This window comes from Dermochelys coriacea, chromosome 5 (genome assembly GCF_009764565.3).
Source record: "Dermochelys coriacea isolate rDerCor1 chromosome 5, rDerCor1.pri.v4, whole genome shotgun sequence".
NCBI lineage: Eukaryota > Metazoa > Chordata > Testudines > Dermochelyidae > Dermochelys > Dermochelys coriacea.
In genome coordinates, this window is record NC_050072.1 from 125,144,904 (window position 1) to 125,152,538 (window position 7,635).

Sequence of the window (7,635 nt, forward strand, 5' to 3'; positions counted from 1 at the left end):
AACCCTGCCAATTCATACCAGCTGGCCTGAAATATTTGAGATATTACCAGTGAGACTTAAAATACATTGTCAAAGTCTTATGAGGATGTTTTTTAACTGAGAAACAGTGTGGGTAGAAAATATATAATTTATTATTTGTATTACTGTACCCATAAGGTAGTCTTCACGGTTTGGATAATTATATAAGCCTAAATACATCCTCTAAAAACATCCGGATACAAAATTTAGGATCTCCACAGAGTTTATTCTGTGCCTGCACTTTATGGTGACTGAATATTTTTAAATACCTAGATACAGTAGACCAACCTAGATAGATTCTCTTCAGTTTCAGCTAGGGCTGTCAAGCAATTGAAAAACCACCCATCGTGCGATTGGAAAAAAAATCCAAATCGCGCGATTGAAAAAAAAAAAAGTCCACTCAGTCCTATTTCTTGTTTAGCCATTTGCTCAGACAAACAAGTTTGTACATTTGCAGGAGATAATGCTTCCTGCTTCTTGTTTACAATGTCACCTGAAAGTGAGAACTGGTGTTCGCCTGGCACTGTTGTAACCGGCGTCGCAAGATATTTACTTGCCAGATGCACTAGAGAGATTCATATGTCCCTTCATGTTTCAACCACCATTCCAGAGGACATGCATCCATGCCGATAACGGGTTCTGCTCTATAATGATTCAAAACAGTGTGGACCTATACATATTCATTTTCATCCTCGGAGTCACATGCCACCAGCAGAAGACTGGTTTTCTTTTTTCGTGGTTCGGGTTCTGTAGTTTCTGCATCTGTGTTGCTCTTTTAAGACTTCTGAAAGCATGCTCCACACCTCATCCCTCTCAGATTTTGGAAGGCACTTCAAATTCTTAAACCTTGGAGTTGAGTGCTGTATCTATCCTTAAAAATTTCACTTTTGCATTTTGTGAAATCTGTAGTGAAATTGTACTTAAAATGAACATGTGCTGGGTCATCATCCAAGACTACTAGAACATGAAATATATGGCAGAATGTGAGTAAAACACAGCAGGCGGCATACAATTCTCCCCCCAGGGATTTCAGTAACAAATGTAATTAATGCATTATTTTTTTAACAAGCGTCATCAGCATGGAAGCATGTGCTCTGAAATGGTGGTCAAAGCATGAAGAGACATACCAATGTTTAGCATATCTGGCACCTAAATACCTTGCAATGCTGACTACAAAAGCGCCATGCGAACACTTGTTCTCACTTTCAGGTACATTGTAAAAAAGAAGCGGGCAGCATTTTCTCCCTTAAATATAAACAAACTTGTTTGTCTTAGTAGTTGGCTGAACAAGAAGTAGGACTGAGGGAACTTGCAGGCTCTAAAGGTTTACATGGTTTTATTTTTGAATGCAGTAACACGCACGTTCACGATAAAGAGATTGCACTACAGTACTTGTATGAGGTGAATTGAAAAATACTACTTTTGTTCATCATTTTTACAGTGCAAATATTTGTAATAAAAAAATATAAAGTGAGCACTGTACACTTTGTATTCTGTGTTGTAATTGAAGTCAATAAATTTGAAAATGTAGAAAAAACATCCAAAAATATTAAATAAATTTCAATTGGGAGTCTATTGTTTAACAGTGCAATTAAAACTGATGAACTGTGATTAATTTTTTTAATCATGATTAAATTTTTTGAGTTAATCACATGAGCTAACTGTGATTAATCGACAGCCCTAGTTTCAACATTATTCCTGTTAACTGCCTGTTGTATACTGCTACTGTGTACCTTAAATAGCTTCTGTGTTTCATCTCCTGCTTCCTTATTCATTTGAATAGTCCCACTCAAAACAAGAGGCCAAATTCTGCCGTTACTTAGGGCCCTATCCTTGCTGTATGACCATGGGCATGTCACTTAACTATTCTGTGCGTCAGTTCCCCCATCTATATAATGGGATAGGTAAGCTCACCCAGCTTTGTAAAATGCACCAAGATCTCTGGACAAAGAACTCTAATGATTATTTCTGTGGTGGATGCAACTATTCCCAGATGTGGTTTAGAGCCAGTGTCTTTGCTGCAGACAGCTTTTGCTAGACACAGCACAGTCTCAGGACTATCAGAGCGCTCTTTAGAGCTTCCTGATGCTCTCTCTGGCCCCAGCTTAGAACCGCCTGGGGGCAGTTCTAAACTGTGCCACCTGGCTATGGTCTCCTAGGATATGTTTACACTACAATAAAGACCCATGGCATACCTGTGGCTGGCCTGGGTTACCTGACTCGGGCTTATAGGGCTATGAAATTGCCCTGTAGACATGTGGGCTCTGGCTGGAGCCTGGCCTCTGAGACCATTCCTCTCCACCATAGGATCTCAAAGCCCAGGCTCCAGCCCAAGCCAAAGCCCCTATTACACTGCGGTTTTGTAGCTCTGTGAGCCTGAGTCATGGGGAAATTTCATACACTGGCTAAATTGCAACATTGGATTGTGTTTAAGATAAAACACTGGATGGTGCGTAGGCATTTGTGACATTCTATACCTTGGGGGAGTGTGCTGTAATTCCCCATATTCCTCATTTTCATATAATCGTGATCTTAAGTATACAGTATGACTTGTACGGTATCAGGGGAAAGGTTGTGATCTGCTGAAAGTCATTGCTCTAGCCATATGTGTGTATCATTCATGCATATGAAGTTATGAGAATTGTGTTGTATGGTTGTCACTAAAACATGCTATAAGTTGGGGAATCAGCCAAATATTAGCTCCCCAGAGGCAACAGCAAGGAAAGTAACCAAGGCCCACCCATCAACAGCCATTGTGCAGCAAGGGAGCTACAATGCAATGACTCACCTGCGTGAGGCCCCGCCAAGGGAATTGCTCACAAGGGAATTGCTCAACCTTGCTTGGAGAGACTCAGTAATGCTCACCTGACTCTGAAAATGGGGGGGAGTGCAAAGCAGGGAATAAATGACATGATAAAAGGAAGAGATGTTTGCACATGCTCTTCCTCTCTCTCTTCCACCTACATCTACAGACACCACCACCACCACCACACAACTGAAGCGCTGATCAAAGGGGAGAGCCTAGCTGAAGAGCAACCAGCCAGCCTGTGGTAAGAAGCATCTAAGTTTGTAAGGACATTGAAAGTGTTAAGATCAGCTTAGAATGAGTTTTGCTTTTATTTCATTTGACCCAATCTGACTTGTTATGCTTTGACTTATAACAGGGGTCTAAAACTCCCGGTCTGTGGGCCGAACCTCCCCAATGTGGCCCGCGGGGCTCCAGCAGTTTTGGGGCCAGGTCTCTCCCTTGGCCCCACCTGCAGCCCCCTGGAATTTCCCCACCCCAGGCGATTTACGATGGCCCTGGGCCCCAGCAGCACAGCGGAGCTGAGCGGCCCCTGCCTGATCTCTCCACGTGTCTGCCGGCCCCTCCCAGTGGCCCCGGGGCAGGACTGTGCCTCTGCACACTGCCCCCACCCCGAGCGCCCCTGCAGCCAATGGGAAGCTGCGGGGGTGGTGCCTGGGGGCAGCAATGTGCTGGCCCCACCTTGGAGTCCCAGGTAAGCGCCGCACCCCCTGACCCCTTCCCAGAGCCTGCACCCCCACCCTACATCCCCCCTCCCCACATCCCCAACCCCCTCCCAGAGCCTGCAATCCCACCCTCTCCTCCTGCACCCCCACCCCCTGCCACAGCCTGTACCCCCACCCCTCCCCACATCCCCAACCCCCTCCCAGAGCCTGCAATCCCACCCTCTCCTCCTGCACTCCCACCCCCTGCCACAGCCTGTACCCCCACCCCCTCCCCACATCCCCAACCCCCTCCCAGAGCCTGCAATCCCACCCTCTCCTCCTGCACCCCACCCCCTGCCCCAGACCAGAGCCTGCACCCAGAATCCAAACTCCATCCCAGAGCCTGCACCACAGACCTCCTTCCCCACTCAAACTCCTTCCGCAGGTGATGGGCAGAGTTTTGGGGGGTGGGTTCTGGGCAGAATGAGTGACTTTACTGGCCCACAGGGAAGATTTGAGGACTGGCACTGGCCCTAAGATAAATTGAGTTTGAGACCCCGACTTATAATCACATAAAATCCAATCTTTTGTAGTTAATAAATCTGTTTGTTTATTCTACCTGAAGCACTGCATTAGGTTTAAAGCGTGTCAGAGGCTCCCCTTGGGAGAACAAGCCTGGTACATATAAATCTCTTTGTTAAATTGACAAACTCATATAAACTTCAGCGTCCAGCAGGTATAACTGGACCCTGAAAGACGGAAGTTCCTAGGGTTGTGTCTGAGACCGGAGATACTGGCTAGTGTCATTCGATTGCGTAATCCAAGAAGAAGCTTACATGCCGGAGGCTGTGCGTAAACAGCCCAGGAGTGGGAGTTCTCACAGCAGAGCAGGGTAAGGCTGGCTCCCAGAGTCAAGGATTGGAGTGACCTAGCAGATCACTGGTCCAGAAAACACCAGAGGGGAATGTCCCAGCACAGAAGGCATATTTAAATACTCTGTACAAATACAATATAAGTCGGGTCCTGCTCAAAGGTCAAAAAGCAATGAAACATTGTGTTTGTTATTTTTCTTTATGCGCTATAATAAGGAAAGCCCTGCATTGTGAAACTCCTGGTTCCCAGATTACCATTGCTACATTTCTCTGCGATAATATGAAATTCTAACCGACTCCATTAATGAAATGCAATTATAGTTCCATCGGTTTAATGTGGATTTATAAAAAGTCAACAGCACTCATTCTTAGAGATGAAATTGGCCAGGTTAGTGATGATTACGAGAGATAAAAAGAGATACACACCTGGACAAAAGGCCTTAGAAGTTGCCATTGCCTACTGAAGCTTTTAAGGGTTATTTCCACCCCCTCCTTCCTTTCTTAAACATTTTTGCCCATAATAAATAACTTTGCAATGTTTACAGAAATGGCATATTCCATGTCAAATTGATTTCATAACTATGATAAACTGTTTGCAGGCAGAAAAGTTCTCGATAGTTACTCGGGTACAACAGATGTCGCATTAACATTTGACTGAGGAGATGACAGAGGAGTGATTACAGTGTGGAAATGTTAGGCAAGTTGATAATAGGCTTTCTAACACATACTGCTGTCATTTCTTAATGCTGTTGAGCTTAAAAAAAACCTGAATGAACAGAATAGTTGAAAAATGAGAAGGAAAGCAGGTTATATTCATAAGGATCTAGCTCAATATTTCATGGGTTTCCCCAATTTACCCCACAAATTACATGATCAATCCTCATACTTGTTTAGGCTACTGAAGAAGGGAGTTACAGGCCAAGAAGAGACACAGTTAGCCAAATATGAAGTACCTGGGTCTTTAGGAAGAGATCTATGAATTTTAGCAAAAGAGAAACTTTTACATGGTAGTTACCGGAAGTTACTTCTACTGGATCTAAGGCACAGTTAGTTGCTCAAGGAGCATAGTATTCCCTACTATCAGACCAATACATTTGTTTCAATGCTGATAAAGATTTTTTTAGTGTGTGACTGTGCACAAACTTCAAAAAAAGAAACAAAAACACACAAGGTTGGGCTGAGTCGCACCAGTGTCCATAAACCAGCAGTGGTTTGTTATTTGTATTACAGCAATATATGAAAACCGCAACTGAGACTGAAGCTTGATTGCGCTAGGTGAAGACCAACCAACCAAACAGAAACAGAGCCTGCCTTGGAAGATCTTGCAATCTGCATAGACAAGACAGATTGTGTGGGAAAACGAGAATAAAAGCAATTTGCTCAAGGTTTCATAGCTGATCAGTGGTCAAGACAAGACTAGCAACCCTTTTTTCCTGATTCCCATTCCAGTTCCCTATCCACCAGGACACACATTTGCCTGTAAACTAGCTTTGAAGTTTTTTTGTGAACTTTTGCACTATATGCCAATGCCCACACTTTGTTTGAGGCTGCAGTTAGCAGTGCATTTTAAATCTGAGCTGAGTACTCATGGGATGGTTCAGTTCCTCCTGTGTGACTTACCACATAGGACTCACGAATCTGAAGCCATTGTATATCATATCCGTACAATGCCTCATGAACTGCACAACAGTGTACAGCACTCGTAAAGCTTAAGAATTACTTGACAAAGAAAAACTAAATGTGCCCAACGAGCATTTATAATACACTTAGTATCCATTTCTTCACACATATAGATGTCCAGCTTTATCCTTGAAAAGATTCAGATCACAACACTAATCTGAACCTTCCTTTTGCTGGGGGGGAGGGGGCAGGATAAAAAACAAACAAACGAAAAAACCACCCAAACATATCACATTAGCTTTTAAGCTTAAAAAAACCCCACCCCCTAAGAAAACAGGTTTGTTGTTTCTTTTCAAGTCTTATCACACACAAAAATGAAAAAATTAAAGATAAAGTTAGATTTATTATAGGGACCAATTGATTTCAAGGGGAGTTAGATCAGACTACTACTTCTTTTAGTTAGATCTTCAAGAAGGGATGAACTCAGGGAAGGCAGCATCTAATGGACCTTCTCCCACCATGTGTACATACAGAGGCCAACACAATGAGACACTGATCTCAGGCTGACAGTGGGGATTGAACCAGGCACCTCTAGACCTAGAAGCATATGTTGCTAAAGCTTGAGCTAAAGAGGCAGACTAGGGCTTTGGAAATGAATATAATGATATCATCTCTAGACTGGGCATATTACAGGACAGGCAACACACACCATGCAGTGAGTTATATAATTCCAGTGAAAAGAGGAAGCTCATCACAAACACAAGGCCCACAGATGTTCAAATCCCAGATGAGCTCCCATCTATGGGGATGTTAACACGGCTGTCAGAAGTGTCACTGCTGCACCTGTAGAGATACCGGAGCTAACTTTGATCATCTTGCTAGCTCAAACAACAATGGCAGTGAAGCCACAGCACATGAGCTGTACAAGCCCACCCAGAGTCCTGGGTACACTTGTAGTTGGGGGGACAGAACAGATTCACACATTTTGTGGATTAGGCTCAGAGGGAGACGACAATACGACACATAATGACCAGTGGGTTACACTTCTGTCCCTCCACTCCCATGAACATGATACAGTTCTGTGGTGACCTAGAATCCTATTTTTGATGCCTCCGACTCAAGGAATATTTCCAACACACCTCTGAACAACATACTAACCCACAGAGACCTTCCTACCAACACTACAAAAAGAAGGATTCTGGGTGGACTCCTCCTGAAGGTCGAAACAACAGACTGGACTTCTACATAGACTGCTTCCGCTGACGTGTACGGGCTGAAATTGTGGAAAAGCAGCATCACTTGCCCCATAACCTCAGCCGTGCAGAACACAATGCCATCCACAGCCTCAGAAACAACTCTGACATCATAATCAAAAAGGCTGACAAAGGAGTTGCTGTTGTCATCATGAATAGGTTGGAATATGAAAAAGAGGCTGATAGGCAGCTCTCCAACACCACTTTCTACAAGCCATTACCCTCTGATCCCACTGAGAGTTACCAAAAGAAATACAGCATTTGCTCAAGAAACTCCCTGAAAAAGCACAAGAAGAAATCTGCACAGACACACCCCTGGAACCCTGACCTGGGGTATTCTATCTGCTATCCAAGATCCATAAACCTGGAAATCCTGGACGCCCCATCATCTCAGGCATTGGCACCCTGACAGCAGGATTGTC